This window comes from Hordeum vulgare, chromosome 7H (genome assembly GCF_904849725.1).
Source record: "Hordeum vulgare subsp. vulgare chromosome 7H, MorexV3_pseudomolecules_assembly, whole genome shotgun sequence".
Taxonomy (NCBI): domain Eukaryota; kingdom Viridiplantae; phylum Streptophyta; class Magnoliopsida; order Poales; family Poaceae; genus Hordeum; species Hordeum vulgare.
The window spans coordinates 123,993,496-124,014,558 of record NC_058524.1 but is presented as its reverse complement, the minus strand read 5'-3'; positions in this window follow the sequence as shown (position 1 = coordinate 124,014,558).

Here is a 21,063-nt window from a genome sequence, read left to right as displayed (position 1 = left end):
TTGGCCATGGAGATGACATGATGAGGCTCATCGGGACCATGAAAACGGGCAGAAAGACCGATCCAAAGCAAGCAACACTGTTGGTCGAGGCTAGCAGGCAGGCGGCAGCAAATGACGGTCATCGAGCGAGCACAGGAAGAGCAGAAAAGGAGCAACCGAAGACGGCTTAGCCTCGGGCGGTTGCGCCGTGGTACGCGGCTAGCGACAGCAGCGAGGGGCAGTCCCGGCCACTGCCATGGATGTGAGCTTCATACAAGAGCGTCGGTTACAGGCAGACATGCACGTGGCGGTGCACGATGGGAAAAAATGGAGCGGGTAGAGCAGCAGCAACGCGGAGCATAGGGAGAAGGCAGGGACGTGGGCGGCCATCGGTGGCAAGAGGCATAGAGGGAACGAGCTCGTCTGCTAGGGACTAGAAGGCGCAAGGAAAGGAGGATGGCACGATAGCGAGGTAAATAAGATGTGTTCACGGACGCTGGAACCATGGACACCGGCATGGTGCTGGTTTAGGAGCGCAGGCATGCATGGGCACAATGCGGAAGGAGGAGGCGTAGTCCCATGAGGAGGTGGAGCTCAACGGTGGGAGGCCTTCTCTTGTGGCAGGGCGACAAAGGTGGCCCGTGAGGGCATGAGATCGGGATTGTGTGCGAGGCTCGCGCTCATGTTTATTCATTTGTGTTTGTGTGGCGGTGGAGGGGAACCAGAAGAGATGGATCGAGGGGTGAGAGAGCTAGGTTAGATAGTGGAGCCGGTTGGGCCAAATGGGTCGGCCAGGCCGGTTGGGTTGTGCGAACTTTCTCTTCCTTTTCTACTTTCTTTATAGAAAATAGAAAAAAGGCATAGGAAACAAAATAAATGAAAGAAAATCTTGAGGATCAGAAAAAATTGGTGAGGTAATTTGTTGGCTTGTTGGAATATTACCAGGCCAATGAAGTTGGTTCCAAAAGAATAGGAAACATTGAAATCAAAAGATTTGAATTTCAACCAAAGGGTTTGAACTATAGGTTGGGGTTAGGAGTGTCCAAAAATGTTGAAATTTATGGTGGAGCCTTGATAAATGCAAGAAGAATTATGGGCAATGGTCTTTGAGGCCAAGATGGAGTTGAAGGCATGGACATATATTTATGAGTTTGTTTGTGGGTGATTCCAAGAGGAATAGTTATTGTAGCTCCCTAAAATATTGGGTGGATATGTTATAAAGAGAAAACACCATGTAAATTCCCTCAATTTAAATAGATCAGGAGATCTATGCAATTTATTCTTTTGAGTTTTAACTTAGGTTGGAAAACAAATAATGGCATGATAACATGATGCAATGCAAACAAACAAATAATTAACGAAGCGGTCATGACAAACATGGAAGGCATCTCGAGAGTCTTCCTTGGGCTATTACAACTCTCCCCTAGTTATAAGGAATATCGACCTCAGATCATAGGATGAGAATAGGAAGAGAGAGTGAAATAGTTAAAACTTAGTTTGTTTGTTGACAAACGAATGAAGCCAACAAATCTAGGAGGTTGCAAAGATGTGAAGAATGGCACGAGGAACAAGAATCCAAAACCACTATGGTAGAAACGAGATAGATATTGAATGGGAATGAAACAATTTGGGAAGCACTCCGGTTGAAAAGAGCGGCAAAACTTGATAAGATGGAACAATTTGAAGAAGGGGCACAACACTCCGGTTAAATAGATAAGCAAGGAAAGAATATGATCTTGGCAAAACAAGGTGATGCGTTGAAGAGATCAATCTCACAATGCCTCTGAAAGAAAGAATAGAAGCTATATCATTGGGAAGAAAATAACAGAAAATAAAATAATAACTTCTACCACAATTAAATTTAAAAAGCATCCTTACAAAAATGACTGAATTGAGTTGTTGGAAAATCAACAACTAAAAGAATATGCTTGTTGTGGGCTTATGGGAAACATCTCAAAATTATGAGGTGATAATCAACCATTAACGAAAACAATTGATTTGGTTGGGAGAAACAAGAGATACAAAACTTCTTTCACCAATAGGATAAAATAATAATTGGATCATTAATAAGCACCATAATATCAACATTCCTTAGGAAAGGCTTTATGTGAAATCTAATCCAAGATAACTACGAGGAAGACATATGGGTTTAAATATCTCATTCTTGACAATTCCTTCGAGACTCCTCGCGAATCAACAATGATATAGCACCACCTCAAAATATAAGAAAGAATGGATTAGACTTTCAAATGCAAGACAAAGTGTACTTGATCTCCTCCAACAAGAACCTTGAAGAATGCTTCGAGAATGAATTTAATCCATGAATAACCATGACGAAGAACCTTTGGAAAAATGAAAGGGTGCTAGAAAATAATTTAAGGTTGTAAAAAGAACAATATTGAGGTCTTGTAATGATTTAGATGAAGCTTCACGACAAGATACCTTAGAAAAACTTGGAACTCTGGAAAATAAAAGATGAACAACTTAGAACCGAGAATTTGATGTTAATGGTCCTCGTTGATGTGTTGGTTTACCTCCAAGCTTAAAGGGCGATGTAGCACAATGAAGGCAAGTACTTCCCTCGGTTAAGAAACCAAGGTATCAATCCCGTAGGAAGATCCACAAGACTATGTAAGCTTTACCTACACACAAATAGCAAATCCTTGCAACCCAACGCGTGGAGGGGTTGTCAATCCCTCGTGGGTAAAGTAAGGATAGATTGACAGATGCAAATAAGAGTGAAAGAAAATAGAACACAACAAGGTATTTTGGGGTTTCTTTATAATATAGATCTTAAAATAAAAGAGCAAATAAAATAGAAAGCGAATAACAAAGTAGAGATTGCAAATAGATAATGTGAAGTAGGCCCGGGTGTTGGGGATATTATCCCTCCATATGACCCGCCCTAAGAGGCTGGGTCAAGATGGTGATAGCTCAAAGTTCATATTTGTTAGAGCATATATCTCCATATGTGGTTTTGGTAATTGATGACAATTCATATGGACTAATGGTTGCCTTAAGTTATATTTATAGGATTTGTCCATAGGCACTTCTTGAAGTCCATCTCTTGGGTTCAAGGAGTTTATATGATGACCAAGGTGGTATTCAAGGTATTATCCAAAGAATGGTCATAGAGACGCAAGGTTGATCAAGATCGTCATACAAAGAGTAAATCAAGATGATCAACACACACAGCGTACAAGATGTACCGAGAGGGATCAAGTGATCCCATGGTATGGTAAGCATTGTCAAGTACGTATTTGTGTACTAACCCATGGTCTTATTGAGAGTTCTATGTGGGGTTAGGTGTCTTTCCATGGGCTTGCGTCAAGAGGAATATCTCATACAACCCATGGAGGATGACTTCAACTGATGGAGGATGGTGGCAATGGACTTGTGAAGATATGCTGAAGAGCGGCTCACCCATAGTGTGTATGGGGGAGCAATCAACTAGTATTCATCAAGCCAACACAGGAAAGAAAGGTGGTCCATCTTGAGGAATCCAAGGTCATCGTCATCTAGCTCAAGAGGATGAGGTGCAAGGTATAGGTTTGCCCTTGATAGGTTTTTCTGTTTTAGGATAGATTGTCGTACTGTCAAGGGGGCTCTCAAGTGAGTAGCTTGATCGTATCGTTTGTTGAGAGCTCAAACCATTTGCATCTTTGCATCAAACTTCTTGGTTCTTGTTTGGTGTTTCTCTTTGCATGTTTTAGAGCTTATGTTCATCTTCATGACAAGCTTGAGTTCCTCGAAAACGGAGCCCATATGAATCTTCTATGATGTTTTCGATGTTGGGAGTTTTTACTGGTCTTATTCGAAGAAGGGTTCTCACCATTTTATTATGGGACTTTTCTCACTTGATTCTTATTGATAGTTCTATCAAGATTGTGTTAGCCAATGTCGTTCGCTTTCCAACAAACTTGGTTTCGTTGAATTCGGAGTCCGTATGCAAAAGTTACAGCAATTTCAGTAACAAGCGGTAGTACCGCTCGTGCTGCCAGCGGTAGTACCGTTCCTGTAGCGGTAGTACCGCCCCCGGAGAGGTAGTACCACCCCCGAAGCGGTAGTAATTACCACTCCAGGAGCGGTAGTGCCGCTCCGTTGGACTGTTTTTTGCATACTTTTTGTCCTCAGCATGGTTGGTGAACCTACCGAGCGGTAGTACCGCTCCATGAGCGGTAGTACCGCTCTGTGCGGGCTGTGAGGCTTAACGGTTGGATTTTTCCCCACCTATAAAAGGGGGTCTTCTTCCACATTGAACCTTATCTCTTTAGCTCGTGTTCTCCCCCCATTGTTGACCTTCTTCGAGCTTGCTAACTCTCAATCCCTCCAATGATTCTTGCTAGTTCTTGAGGGAAAATAGAGAGGAGATCTAGATCCACGTTTCCACCAATCACTTTCTCCTCTAAGTGAGGGGAACCCCTTGGGTATAGATCTTGGAGTTCTTCGTGTTCTTCTTTGTTCTTCCTCTCATTTTCCTCCCTAGCATTAGTTGCTTTGGTGGGATTTGGGAGAGAAGGACTTGGGCACTCCATTTTCCCTTGCCAATGCATTAGTTGCATCGGTTTGAGTTCTCCACGGTGATACGTGGAAGTGAAGTTTGAGAAGCTTATTACCTTTGGTACTTAGTACCCTAGATATTGTTCTTCATGGATACTTTGGCGTCCTAGAATCTTGGTGGTGTCTCGAAGCTCAATCATTGTGGTGTAAAGCTCCAGGAAAGCGTCAGGGTCTCCAATTAGGTTGTGGAGATTGCCTTGAGCAATTTGTACGGGTACCGGTGACCGCCCCCAAGGTTTGCCATTTGTACGAGTTCGGTGACCGCCCTCAAGGGTCCCTTAGTGGAATCACGGCATCTTGCATTGTGCGAGGGCGTGAGGAGATTACGGTGGTCTTAGTGGCATTTTGGGGAGCATTGTGCCTCCACACCGCTCCAACGGAGATTAGCATCCGCAAGGGTGTGAACTTCGGGATACATCATCGTCTCCGCGTGCCTCAGTTATCTCTTACCCGAACCCTTTACTTATGCACTTTACTTTGTGATAGCCATATTGTTTATTGTCATATATCTTGCTATCACTTAGTTGGTTATCTTGCTTAGCATAAGTTGTTGGTGCACATAGGTGAGCCCAGTTGTTGTAGGTTTTGTGCTTGACAAATTAAACGTTAGTTTTGTTCCGCATTTGTTCAATCCTAAACCGTCATTATTTGAAAGCGCCTATTCACCCCCCTCTAGGCGACATCCACGTCCTTTCAATTGGTATCAGAACTAGGTCTCTCTTTATTAGGTTTAACCACCTGGAGAGTAAGGATGTCGACTAGGGGTTTAGGATTCACTAACACTCTTAGTTTCGATGGCACAAATTTTGATGTTTGGGTAATTCACATGCTTATTCTCTTTCGGGTCTTGGACCCAAATTTAGAGCGAATTGTAGATATGGGTTTTCCTCCTCCAAAGGATTCTCAAAATATATCTTTAAAGGATGAGAAAAACTCTTATCCGAATGCTCAAGCTTCTAATGTTCTTTTTGATGCTTTGAGCAATGTAGTTATATTTCAACTCATGCCATTTCGGGATGCTCATGAGTTGTGGACAGAGCTTCAAGATAAATATGGTATGTCCAAGATTTGTGGGAATGATTGTTCTCCCTCCACCTCCGGTCGTGTGGTCTTCTCAACTTCATCTACTTCACCTACATGTGGATTGCCACAAGGTAATGATATGGTGTGTAGTGGTGATCATTGCAACGATGATAGCGGGTTTATTGTTGATGATCCTTCAACACTATATTATTGCAATGCTTCATCTTTGGGCATTAACACTTCGAGCACTCTAAATGTTTTACATGCTTGTGTTGATAGTCCTTGCATATCATGTAAAAACTGCTTGACTAAATCTCATGATGATATGCTTCCTATATCTTGTTGCCATGATAAAAATGTATATATTTCCTCGAGTTGTTGTGCTAACAATGTAGAGGAAATTCATCACTCCATGGAACAAGATGCAGCCTTGAATGATGCTTCAAGGGATCCTACATCATCATCTATTGTGACTCGCTTTTGCCTTATGGCTAAGGCTTCAAAGGTATCTCCTACTTTGAATCCCAATATATCTCATGATGATGATGTTGATGATAATGGGGATGAGAATGATGATGAAGAGAGTGATAATATTGCATCCTTAAAGATTAAGAGTTAAATGATTTTTAAATCTCTTTATAAGAATAAACTTGCTTGTTCCAACTTCTTAGAAATCATGTCTATTGCCACTGAGGGCAAGAAATACATTGAGGAGTTGGAAGCTCATCTCGAGGAGCATGAGGCCACCATTGAGACAATGGAAGGTCATGAGCGTGAATACGCTAACGAGATCGCAGAGCTATCTCAAGATCTTGAAAATGAACAAACCACCAAGGACTCTCTTGAGGAAACCTTTGCTATAGAATTATCTAGATTAAAGGAATCCCATGATAGAGCTCTCGAGGTGGTAATGATTTTAGAACTAAAACCGATAAGCTTGAGGTTGCACATCGAACTCACCGAGTCTCATGCTCAACTTGAAGTTTCATATGCTAAAGAGCTTGCCAAGTTGCCTTCTCCTCTTATTGTTAATAATGATGCTTGTGGTACTAATTATACTTCTTGTGAAGCATCCATTTTAAAGGAGAATGTTGAGCTAAGGGCTCAACTCGGGTTGCTATCTAGCAATTACGGGAAATTGGAAGAAAGTCATGTAATTCTCACAAGCTCTCATGATGATCTTCTAGTAACCCATAATGTGCTAAAATTAGCTCATAAGTCTATTACTACCAAGGTAACATTGAGTGAGCCTCATGTGGACATTAGCACTACTTCTAGTCAAAAAGCTATATTGCCATGTGCTAGTCCTCGTAATTCATCTACTCACAATGTTGCTACATCTTGTGATGAATTACTTTCCATGCCTTGTTGCTCTAACAATGAAGATTATACTTCTTCTAGTACTTGTGTTAATACTAACCATGTAGAGGAAATCAAAGAGCTCAAGGCCCAAGTCACTTCCTTGAAGAAAGACTTGCAAAAGAGTCATGAAGGAATGTCCACACTCAACAATGTCTTATGTGGGCAAAAATCCCCAAATGACAAATATGGACTTGTATTCAACTCCAACAAGAAGAATAAGTCCAAAAGCTTCAAGAAGAAGGGCCAAGAACAAGTCAAGAATTCGGCCAAGATTATTTTCTTCAAGTGCAAAATTGAAGGGCACCATGTTAGATCTTGCCCACTAAAGAAGAAGCCCCAAAGTCACAAGCAACAAGGTAAGAGGCCACAAGTGCACTCCCATGCTCAACTACAAGTTGATGAAAGGCCCTTCCCGAGAAGACCCAAGCCAACACTCCTCATGTTGAGAAATCAATAGGGAAGAAATTAAAGGGTAGATGTTGCTACTTATGTCGTGAGAAGGGTCACTTCGCTTCTTCTTGCATAGGAGGTAATTTATCCAACCCAATCATTATTGATGATATCTATTCACTTGGGAAGGATAAGGTTGGCAATGTGTTTGCCAAGTTTGTTGGTACTCAAAGTGGTGTCAAGAAAAGTACCATTTGGGTTGCCAAGCCTATTGTGACTAACCTCTTAGGACCCAACGTGGTTGGGGACCAACAAGCTCAAACTTGATCAATAGGTGTTTGTGGAAGACATTAGAGACTTGGATACATAATGAATAATTAAGGGGTCCTCATCATTCATATTAACTCAAGCCAAGTCATTTGGATTATCGAGTTTCTATCTTATATCCAATGTGCCTCCTTACGGTAACTTGTACTTAAACTGTTTACATTGTTAGTTGCTTGCCCCTTTGCATGTTGTGGTTTTGTACCTTGCATGTGTTTTTATATGTTGTGCTTCTAACTTCCTTATCTTGACTAATCGAGTATGTGTATGTTGGTTCGCATATCATGTACATGTGAGTCTTGTATTGAGCCTTTTTGCATCTTGTTTGTATCTTTGTTGGATCTTGTGAGAGATTAATGGATTATCCCATTGTGGGGGAGTGATGTGCTTTGCACACCACCCAATCCTATAAATGTGTATACATGGGGAACACCACTTAGTATTAATATTTCAAGATTATCTACTTTCTAGGTGGTATGTCTTACTCATGAGAAATCCAAATTCTGTATGGTCCATTAATTATCTCTTGTTGGTTTTAATTTGCCACTTGTTAATATTGTTGGGTTATAACATTATGGGGGAGTAATATGCTATGTGCATATTACAAGCCTAGAAAATGTGTACATTTGAGGTATTGGCACTTAGTGTTGATATTTTAAATTATCTTGTTCCTAGGTGGCATGTTAGCTCTACAAGTGTCATTTGCTTGCGTTTTATGGGTAAAGATTATGTTGGATATATTTGCGATCTAACAATGAGTATTATTTCCAAAATCCTTCTTGTCCTTGACAATTTGTATTCCCATCATGTGGTAGGAGTTGCTAATCGTCTTTACATTGGATTTTGTGTTTCGTTTGTCTTCCTTGCCTCTTGTGGATCTATTTTAACATGTCTAGTGTTTTTATAGATATAGAGAAAGTGATGATCCCATCTTGTGCATTTTTTATTTAAATGCAAATTATATATAATGCACATCCCTTGGGGGAGCTATCCTATATTCTTAAGAACACTCTCTTATTCGCCCATCATAAAATATTTTCATCCCCATCAAGTGTGTGTTGATGGGAGGCAAGTCTTGTTCTTTATGATGCTTTGTGTCATCATGAAAATTTGTCGAGGGTTTGGTGTGTTGGAACCTAGCTCTCTTTTGGAAACTAGATACCTCGTGTTTGTTTTCCTTCAATTGGTATCTTGTTTCCTTTTATTTGGCATGTGTCAATGGTATCTCATTCCTTGAGGTATCTTTTAATTTATATCCTTCAAGTGATAGGTTTTCGTTTGGTATGTTATTATCACTTGATACCTTGTCTTTTGGTGTATTATCAACTTTGTGTTGAGTTGATTCTTGAAAGCCTTGAGCATGCATATTTACTATATATAGCTTCTTTTGCTTGCTTTCTTTATTTGACCCAATATATAGGAGAAACTCCACCTTGTTATAAATTGGCTAAAGTGTGCATGAAATTCAAATTCATATCCTTGTGCACATATGTATGTGGAGTTTGTCCTATGTATTGTTGGTTTTCTAACTCTTTGGTCCCAATGAGCTTGGGCACCATTTTGTTTGTTCTGTTGTTCCAGGAACAATTGGAGATGCGTTGGATGCTCGGCTCACCTACAAGGAAGGTGTTGAGACCATGTGATTATTGGAGCCAAGTTAGGATGATCAACGAACAACTATCTACTACATCAATCCATTGTTGTCTCGGGAACAAGTATCTACTTCATGCATTCATTTCTTGCAAAGGCCCAAACCTGTCTTTTCTTTTCCAGGTTGCATCATGGCATGAATCTCTTGATTCGTTCTTGTAGTACTTGTTTCCTTTCTCAAAGCATCCAAACGATGATGTCTTATTGCTAGTTGGGATGTCTTTGATGTTCGTATGTTGGAATTTCATATTGTACAATAAGAAGATATTAGGCCATGTGCTATGCTTCCAAGCAAAGATCTTACTGATATATTTATGATTTCCTTTTGGATATCTTGTTTGTTCCTTCTTGTAACCATTTTGTGTGTATATCCTTCTTTGTGGATATATATCATCATGATTGTCTTCTACTTAGAATCTTTTACACATGAGAGAAGTTACATCTCTAATTTATACCCTATTTTCTTTCGCGTCCACCGTTGCATTCCTTTTTTTAGTTTTGGTGGCTTCGTGAAAGGATTTGTCTTGAGTGTGTATCTTATTTTCCTACATCTTGATGCACTCTTTGGCCGTGAAGATTATTTTTCCTCATGCTTGTCTTGATGAGGGTTTTGCCATTTCGATTAGTATTCCTCCTCTTGACAAGGTTCTTATTTCCTATCTTCACCATGGGTTGTCACAAGCATTGGTTCTTATTTTGTTTATTAGTAAGCTTGTGAACCCATTTTCTAGTATGTGTGTGTGGGAATGATATGTATTGCACTTTGTTTCTCATTTCATCAAGACTATGTTGATGAGTAATGCTCATTCTTATCTTAGTCTTCTCAAGTGCTTTGCCATGACTCACACACATTATTTTGGTTGAGCCTATTCTTAAGTTGCTTCTTTTACAAGTTGCTCAACCATTTTGTGTGTGCAAGTGATATGTTTATTGTCTCATCTATCTTCTTGCATTCGCTGTGTGTTTTTATTAATTTTGGGGGAGCAACGATCCAATTTTGTGCACTTGTACCAAATACAAAAATCAAATCATGGGGAGGTTCTCTAGCTTTGATAAAACACTCCTTTTCCTTTATCATAGTATCTTTTATTCATGTGGTTCGAAGGACCATGTGATTTTTTGTTCCATATGTTATCTTTTGGTTGCTTGCTTCTATTTTGTATGTCTTTGTGCCATACGATCCTTCTTTTTGCAATCTTTGGGTCCTCAATATAGTTTGTTTTCCTCCAACTACTTATCATTGTATTTGTGTATTTGTTTGCACTCATTTGCTAAGAAGTACACACTTTTTGGAGGACCACCTACTATATTGGCTTTCTAAACTTTTCGTCCATTTTGGCAATCGATGCCAATGGGGGAGAAGTTTAGAGAGTTTACTTTGGATATGTTTAGAGGGTTTTTCTTTTATTGTGTAAGCATTTACACCTTGCACGCATGCATTATTGCTTTGTATGTGTGCGCTTGGTTATGCTTATTTCCTTATATAAACTCTCTTGAAGTGGTTTTGGTAATTGATGACAATTCATATTGACTAATGGTTGCCTTAACTTATTTTTATAGGATTTGTCCATAGGCACTTCTTGAAGTCCATCTGTTGGGTTCAAGGAGTTTATATGATGACCAAGGTGGTATTCAAGGTATTATCGAAAGAATGGTCATAGAGACACAAGGTTGATCAAGATCGTCAGACAAAGAGTAAATCAAGATGATCAACACACATAGCGTACAAGATGTACCGAGAGGGATCAAGTGATCCCATGGTATGGTAAACATTGTCAAGTACGTATTTGTGTACTACCCCATGGTATTCTTGAGAGTTATATGTGGGGTTAGGTGTGTTTCCATGGGCTTGCGTCAAGAGGAATATCTCATACAACCCACGGAGGATGACGTCAAGTGATGGAGGATGGTGGCAGTGGACTTGTGAAGATATGCTGAAGAGCGGCTCACCCATAGTGTGTATGGGGGAGAAATCAACTAGTCTTTATCAAGCCAACGCAAGGAAGAAAGGTGCTCCATCTTGAGGAATCCAAGGTCATCGTCATGTAGCTCAAGAGGACGAGGTGCAAGGTATAGTTTTGCCCTTGATAGGTTTTTTTGTTTTAGGATAAATTGTCGTACTGTCAAGGGGGCTCTCAAGTGAGTAGCTTGATCGTATCGTTCGTTGAGAGCTCAAACCATTTGCATACTTGCATCATACTTCTTTGTTATTTTTTGGTGTTTCTCTTTGTGGGTTTTAGAGCTTATCTTCATCTTCATGACAAGATCGAGTTCATCGAAAACGGAGTCCATATGCATCTTCTATGATGTTTTCGATGTTGGGAGTTTTTACCGGTCTTATTCGAAGAAGGGTTCTCACCATTTTATTATGGGACTTTTCTCACTTGATTCTTATTGATATTTCTATCAGTATTGTGTTATCCCATGTCGTTAGCTTTCCAACAAACTTGGTTTCGTTGAATTCGGAGTTCGTATGCAAAAGTTACAGCAGTTTCAGTATCCAGCGGTAGTATCGCTCCTGCTGCGAGCGGTAGTACCGCCCGCGGAGCGGTAGTAATTTTTTACTACCGCTACCTTGCGGTAGTACCACTCCAGGAGCGGTAGTGCCGCTCCGTCGGACTGTTTTTTGGATACTTTTTGGCCTCAGCATGATTGGTGAACCTACCGATCGGTAGTACCGCTCTGTGCGGCCTGTGAGGCTTAACGGTTGGATTTTTCCCCACCTATAAAAGGGGGTCTTCTTCCCCATTGAACCTTATCTCTTTAGCTCGTGTTCTCCCCCCATTGTTGACCTTCTTCGAGCTTGCTAACTCTCAATCCCTCCAATGATTCTTGCTAGTTCTTAAGGGAAAAGAGAGAGGAGATCTAGATCCACATTTCCACCAATCACTTTCTCCTTTAAGTGAGGGGAACCCCTTGGGTCTAGATCTTGGAGTTCTTCGTGTTCTTCTTTGTTCTTCCTCTCATTTTCCTCCCTAGCATTAGTTTCTTTGGTGGGATTTGGGAGAGAAGGACTTGGGCACTCCGTGTGCCCTTCCCATTGCATTAGTTGCATCGGTTTGAGTTCTCCACGGTGATACGTGGAAATGAAGTTTGAGAAGCTTGTGACCTTTGGTACTTAGTACCCTAGATATTGTTCTTCGTGGATTCTTTGTCGTCCTAGAAGCTTGGTGGTGTCTCGAAGCTCAATCATTATGGTGTAAAGCTCCGGGCAAGCGCCGGGGTGTCCAATTAGGTTGTGGAGATTGCCCTGAGAAATTTGTACGGGTACCGGTGACCGCCCCCAAGTTTTACCATTTGTACATGTTCGGTGACCGACCTCAAGGGTCCCTTAGTGGAATCAAGGCATCTTGCATTGTGTGAGGGCGTGAGGAGATTACGGTGGCCTTAGTGGCATCTTGGGGAGCATTGTGCCTCCACACCGCTCCAACGGAGATTAGCATCCGCAAGGGTGTGAACTTCGGGATACATCATCGTCTCCGCGTGCCTCGGTTATCTCTTACCCGAACCCTTTACTTATGCAGTTTACTTTGTGATAGCCATATTGTTTATTGTCATATATCTTGCTATCACTTAGTTGGTTATCTTGCTTAGCATAAGTTGTTGGTGCACATAGGTTAGTCTAGTTGTTGTAGGTTTTGTGCTTGACAAATTAAACGTTAGTTTTATTCCACATTTGTTCAAGCCTAAACTATAATTATTTTAAAGCGCCTATTCACACCCCTCTAGGCGACATCCACTTCCTTTCGATATTCAAGATGGGCCCTGACCTACAAAGCGGGAGGCGCAAGGCGGTTTACCAACGAGAGCCGGCAGCGGCCCAAGACATGAAGATGGCGGTTCATGGCCCACAAGGTAGAAGTTCGCGAGAAGTTTCCTTGCTTAAGGAGCAAGGCGAGTTAGAGACATAGCAGGTCACCGATCATAATGTGACTCGGACTCTTCCAAACCTATGGGTCTCGAGATGTATATAAAGGCGAATCTCTAGGGCTAGTAGACTTAAGTTACAATCAATCGAGAGCTAGGTCACGCGAAACCGCACCCTTGTAATCGATTTCATCATCAATACACACAAATTAGGATGTAGGCTTTTACCTCCATCCGAGGGGCTGAACCTAGTCTCTCGTTCCCGATCAACCCCTTTGAGTCTCCACATAGTTGCGATGGCTTCACCATTAATTCCTTTCACGAGGAGATTTGTCGTGACAAAACCACGACAGTTGGCGCCCACCGTGGGGCTAGCGCACGGTGGAGTTGAGTTCTCAAAGGGAGCAATTCCAGGGTTCGGGAGCTACGCGGTTGGTCTCATGACCAAAAGCCTCCATAGAAAGTGCTACATCGACAATTCGAGCTAGGGTACCGAGGCCGGTTCAATCGAATCTGGTTACCGGGTCCCCTTCGGCAAGATTCACGTCTTCATCGGCAAGGTCGGTGCGCCTGTTCCCGAGATGGACATTTACTCCAACATTGTCGAACCGACTCGGTTGGCCCAACCCGCTAAGCCTCAGATCAGACAACATCATGTATTTTTTTGGCTTTACGCAGGGGGCCAGCCTCTCGGGTGAGCCGACGACTGAAGGAAACACCCTGTCAACTCCTACATCGAGTCATCCATGGGGGTGATACGTCATTTTGCATCATGCTTTCATGTTGATATTTATCGCTTTTTGGGCTGTTATTACACTTCACGGTACAATACTTATGCCTTTCCTCTCTGATTTTGCAAGGTTTACATGAAGAGGGAGAATGCCGATAGCTGGAATTCTGGCCTGAAGAGAGAGAAAGTTTGAGATACCTATTCTGCGCAACTCCAAAAGCCGTGAAAATCAACGAGGATTTATTTTGGAATTTATGAAAAATACTGGGCCGAAGAAGTACCAGAGGGGCGCTAGCAGGAGGCCACAAGCCTGCTAGGCGCGGCATACCCACCCAGTCGCGCCTAGGGGGCTTGTGAGCTCCCTGCTGGCCCTCTGCCCCCCCTCTTTTTCTATAAGGAGGGTTTCGTTCTGAAAAAATCAGGAGGAGGCTTTCGGGAGGAATCGCCGCCGCCACGAGGCGGAACTTGAGCAGAACCAATCTAGAGTTCCGGCAGGGTCGTCCTGTCGGGGAAACTTGCCTCTCGGAGGGGGAAATCGTCGCTATCGTCATCACCAATACTCCTCTCATCAGAGGGGACTCATCAGCACCATCTCATCTCCAAACCCTAGTTCATCTCTTGTAACCAATCTCCGTCTCGCAACTCCCATTGGTACTTGTAAGGTTACTAGTAGTGTTAATTACTCTTTGTAGTTGATGCTAGTTGGATTACTATGTGGAAGATTATATGTTCAGATCTTTGATGCTACTCATTACCTCTCTGGTCATGAATATGATTATGCTTTGTGAGTAGTCACTTTTGTTCCTGAGGACATGGGATAAGTCATGCTATAAGTAGTCATGTGAATTTGGTATTCGTTCGATATTTTGATGTGTTGTATGTTGTCTCTCCTCTAGTGGTGTTATGTGAACGTCGACTACATAAAACTTCACCATTGTTTGGGCCTAGAGGAAGGCATTGGGAAGTAGTAAGTAGATGATGGGTTGCTAGAGTGACATAAGCTTAAACCCTAGTTATGCGTTGCTTCGTAAGGGGCTGATTTGGATCCACTAGTTTAATCCTATGGTTAGACTTTGTCTTAATTCTTATTTCGTAGTTGCGGATGCTTGCGAGAGTGGTTAATCATAAGTGGGATGCTTGTCCAAGTAAGGGCAGCACCCAAGAACCGGTCCACCCACATATCAAACTATCAAAGTAGCAAACGTGAATCATATGAACATGATGAAAACTAGCTTGACCGAAATTCCCATGTGTCCTCGGGAGCGTTTTACCTCCTATAAGAGTTTGTCCAGGATTTTCCCTTACTACAAAAGGGATTGGGCCACTTTGCTGCACCGTTGTTACTTTTGCTACTTGCTACTTGCTACGAATCATCTTACCACACAACTACTTGTTACCGACAATTTCAGTGCTTGCAGAGATTACCTTGCTGAAAACCACTTGTCAGGTCCTTTTGCACTTCGTTGGGTTCGACACTCTTACTTATCGAAAGGACTACGATAGATCCCCTATACTTGTGGGTCATCAAGACTCTTTTCTGGCGCCGTTGCCGGGGAGTGAAGCGCCTTTGGTAAATGGAATTTGGTAAGGAAACATTTATATAGTGTGCTGAAATTTATTGTCACTTGTCACTATGGAAACTAATCCTTTGAGGAGCTTGTTCGGGGTATCTTCACCTCGATTGGAAGCACAAGGAGTTGCTCCTCAACCTGCTGCACCTACTGAAAATATTTGCTATGAATTTTCTTCGAGTATGCTTGAGAAACTGCTGGCTAATCCTTGTACAGGAGATGGAACATCACATCCCGACTTGCATCTAATTTATGTAGATGAAGTTTGTTGTTTATTTAAGCTTGCAGGTTTGCCCGAGGATGAGGCCAAGAAGAAGGTCTTTTCCTTATCTTTGAGGGATAAAGCATTACAATGGTATAGGCTATGTGATGATATTGGATCATGGAACTACAACCGGTTGAAATTGGACCTTCATCAAAAGTTCTATCCTATGCATCTAGTACATCGTGATCGGAATTATATTTATAATTTTTGGCCTCGTGACAGAGAAAGCATCGCTCAAGCTTGGGGAGGCTTAAATCAATGTAATATTCATGCCCCAACCATGAGCTCTTGAGAGAAATTATCATTCAAAACTTCTATGCCCGGCTTTCTCATGATGATCGCACGATGCTTGACACTTCTTGTACCGGTTCTTTTATGAAGAGAGATATTGAATTCAAATTGAATTTATTGGAAAGAATTAAAACGGAACACTGAAGATTGGGAGCTTGATGAAGGTAAGGAGTCAAGTATGAATTTCAAGTTTGATTGCGTTAAATCCTTTGTTGAAACAAATACTTTTTGTGATTTTAACGCTAAGTATGGACTTTACTCTGAGATAGTAGCTTCATTGTGTGAATCATTCAGTGCTCATATCAATCTCCCCCAAGAGAAGTGGTTTAAATATCATCCTCCCTTAGAAGTCAATGTAGTTAAACCCAATCCAGTTGAAGAGAAAGTCATTGCCTATAATGATCCTATTGTTCCTAGTGCTTACATTGAGAAACCACCTTACCCTGTTAGGATAAATGATCATTCTAAAGCTTCAACTGTGATACGTAGGGGCTACATTAGAACATCTACACCCCCTGAGCAAATTAGAGTTGAACCTAGCATTGCTATTATCAAATATCTTCTGTCCGACAATGTCGAGGGCCATGATATTCACTTCTGTGAGGATGCTGCTAGAATTGCTAAACATCATGCTAGAGACAAACATAAGCCTGTTGTTGGCACGCATGTTGTTTCTGTTAAGATAGGAGATCATTGTTATCATGGCCTATGTGATATGGGTGCTAGTGTTAGTGCAATACCTCGATCCTTATATGATGAAATCAAAGACGAGATTGCACCTGTCGAGATAGAACCCATTGATGTCACTATTCAGCTTGCCATTAGAGATACTATCATCCCTTTGTGAATTGTTAGAGATGTTGAATTCTTGTGTGGTAAAATGAAGTATCTTGCTGATTTCCTCATTCTTGCTACCACACAAGATAGCTTTTGTCCCATCATATTTGGCAGAACTTTCCTCAATACTGTCAACACTCATATTGACTGTGAGAAGCAAATTGACACTGTTGGCTTTGAAGGTGTGTCACATGAGTTCAATTTCTCCAAGTTTAGTAGACAACCTCATGAAAAAGAGTTGCCTAGTAAGGATGAAATTATTGCCCTAGATTCTATTATCGTGCCTCCTACTGATCCTTTAGAGCAATACTTGCTTGAGCATGAAAATGATATGCATATGGATGAAAGGGATGAGATAGATAGAGTTGTCTTTGAACAATATCCTATCCTTAAGAATAATTTGCTGGTTGAACTACTTGGAGATCCACCCCCACCAAAGGGTGATCCTATGTTCGAGCTTAAACAGTTGTCTGATACTCTTAAGTATGCTTATCTTGATGAAAAAGAGATATATCTTGTTATTATTAGTACTAGCCTCTCAAAGCATGAAGAAAAGAAGTTATTAAAAACTCTGAGGAAGCACCGTGCTGCTATTGGATATACTCTTGATGATCTTAAGGGCATTATTCCCACTCTATGCCAGCACAAGATTAAAACAGATCCTAATTCCAAACTAGTTGCCGATCATCAACGGAGATTAAATCCTAAGATGAAAGAGGTAGTAAGAAAAGAAATACTAAAGCTCCTGGAAGCAGGTATTATCTATCTTGTTGCTCATAGTGATTCGGTGAGTCCGGTGCATTGCGTCCCTAAGAAGGGAGGTATTACCGTTGTCCCTAATGATAAGGATGAATTGATCCCACAGAGGATTATCACTGGCTATAGGATGGCGATCGATTTTAGAAAATTGAACAAAGCCACTAGGAAAGATCATTACCCTTTTCCTTTTATCGACCAAATGCTAGAAAGACTGTCTAAACATACATACTTCTGCTTTCTAGATGGTTATTCTGGTTTCTCCCAAATACCAGTTGCACAATCTGATCAGGAGAAAACCACTTTCACCTGCCCTTTCGGTACCTTTGCTTACAAACGTATGCCTTTTGGCTTATGTAATGCACCTGCCACCTTTCAAAGATGTATGATGTCTATATTCTCTGACTTTTGTGAAAAGATTGTTGAGGTTTTCATGGATGACTTCTGCGTTTACGGGTCTTCTTTTGATGAGTGCCTCAACAACCTTGATAGAGTCTTGCAGAGATGTAAAGATACCAACCTTGTCTTGAATTGGGAGAAGTAATACTTTATGGTTAATGAAGGCATCATCTTACGACATAAAATTACTGAAAGAGGTATTGAATTCGATAAGGCTAAGGTTGATGCGATCGAGAAAATGCCATGCCCCACAGATATCAAAGGTATAATAAGTTTCCTTGGTCATGCTGGTTTCTATTGAAGGTTCATTAAAGACTTATCTAAGATGTATAGGCCTCTTACCAATCTCTTGCAAAAGGATATTCCTTTTGTTTTTGACGATGATTACGAGGAAGCCTTCGAAATACTTAAGAAGGCATTGATAACTTCGTCTATTGTTCAACCACCTGATTGGAACTTACCTTTTGAAATCATGTGTGACGCTAGTGATTATGCTGTTGGCGTTGTTCTAGGACAAATAGTTGATAAGAAGATGAATGTTATTCACTATGCTAGTAAAACTCTAGACAGTGCCCAAAGAAACTATGCTACTACTGAAAAGGAATTTTTAGCAGTCGTGTTTGCATGTGAAAAGTTCAGATCTTACATTGTTGATTCAAAGTCACTATTAACACTGATCATGCTGCTATTAAGTACCTCATGGAGAAAAAAGACACTAAATCTAGACTCATCAGATGAATTCTCTTGCTACAAGAATTTGATTTGCATGTTGTCGACACGAAGGGTGCTGAGAACCCCGTAGCAGATAACTTGTCCAGATTGGAGAACGTTCTTGATGACCCACAACCTATTGATGATAGCTTTCCTGATGAGCAATTGAATGTCATAAGTACTTCCCGTAGTATACCGTGGTATGCTGATTATGCAAACTATATTGTTGCCAAATATATACCACCTAGTTTCACATACCAGCAAAAGAATAAATTCTTCTTTGATTTGAGACATTACTTTTGGGATGATCCTCACCTTTATAAGGAAGGAGTAGATGGTGTTATTAGACGTTGTGTACCTGAACATGAACAGGGACAGATCCTACAGAAGTGTCACTCTGAGGCTTACGGAGGACACCATGCGGGAGATAGAACTGCACACAAGGTATTGCAATCAGGTTTCTATTGGCCCACTCTCTTCAAGGACGCCCGTAAGTTTGTCTTGTCTTGTGCCGAATGTCAAAGAATAGGTAATATCATTAAACATTAGGAAATGCCTATGAATTATTCACTTGTCATTGAACCATTTGATGTTTGGGGCTTTGATTATATGGGACCTTTTCCAAAATCCAACGGGTATACTCATATCCTAGTTGCTGTTGATTACGTTACTAACTGGGTAGAAGCTATCCCAACTAGCACTGCTGATCACAACACCTCTATCAAGATGCTTAAAGAAGTTATTTTCCCTAGATTTGGAGTCCCTAGATATCTAATGACTGATGATGGTTCACATTTTATTCATGGTGCTTTCCGTAAAAGGCTTGCTAAGTACGATGTGAACCATACAATCGCGTCCACCTATCATCCTCAGTCCAGTGGTCAAGAAGAGCTAAGCAATAGAGAGATTAAACTAATTCTGCAAAAGACTGTTAATAGGTCTAGAAAGAATTGGTCAAAGAAGCTCGATGATGCACTGTGGGCTTATAGAACTGCCTATAAGAATCCCATGGGCATGTCTCCGTACAAAACAGTTTACGGCAAAGCATGTCATTTACCTCTTGAGCTAGAGCACAAGGCTTATTGGGCAATCATAGAGCTCAACTTTGATTTCAAACTTGCTGGTGAGAAGAGGTTATTTGATATTAGCTCGCTTGATGAATGGAGAGCTTAGGCATATGAAAATTCCAAGTTGTTCAAAGAAAAGGTTAAGAGGTGGCATGATAAAAGTATACAAAAACGTGAGTTCAATGTAGGTGATTATGTCTTGCTATATAATTCTCGTTTAAGATTTTTTGCACGCAAGCTTCTCTCTAAATGGGAAGGTCCTTACATTGTTGAGGAAGTATATCATTCCGGTGTCATCAAGGTCAACAACACAAAAGGTAATTTTCCGAGAGTGGTAAATGGGCAGAGAATCAAGCATTATATCTCAGATACTCCCATAAATGTTAAAAGCAATATTATCAATACCATAACTCCGGAGGAGTACATAAGGGATATTTATCAGCCTGTTTTAGACTCCAAAAACGAAGAGGTATGTGATTCGATAAGTAAACCGACTCCAAAACTTTTCTAGAGGAATTTTTCTCCGTTTTGGAATTTTTAGAAAAATAGAAAAATTTAAAGCAGTCTGGAAAGCGCACGAGGAGGCGACAAGCCTGCCAGGCGCGGGCCACCCCGTGGCCGCGCCTGGGGGGCTTGTGACCACCTCGTGTGCCTCCCGGACTCCGTTTTCTTTCGGAGTACTCCTTCTGGTCGGAAAAAAATCATTATATATTCTCCCGAAAGGTCTGACCCTCGTATCACGCAATTACCCTCTAGTTTGGTTTCGAGCCTGTTTCCGCCGCAGATGTCGTCTCAGGAATCTGTAGGGGAAAACGATTTCCCTCAAGTTTATGAAGAAGTAAATGTTGATCTGAAAATAATGGAGGTAATGGAGGCCAAGGAAAGGCTACCTAAAGAAACTAAGGGCAAACGTAAGGAGAAGAATCCGACGTTGGACGAAGGGCAATCTGTGCTCAACAAGGAAGAAACTGAGGAAGAGGATTTTCTTCAACCTTACCTCCACCTTTTACCTCCATCCTTGATCGAGCTCTTGAGGTTATGTGAAATAAATCGTGTTCATAATACTTATCTCACTCATGAAGTTGTTTTGCTGGAAAAACATATCACAGAGCTCCAAGGTATAAATCAAAGATTGATGGCCCTCTTGGAATCAAAAGACAAGACAGCTCCACCACCATCACCTCCAAAGAAAGACAACTAAGCATGGGTATGGGCAATCCCCTTGGCTTGTGACAAGCTTGGGGGAGTTGCCCCGGTATCGTATCACCATCACATCTTTTG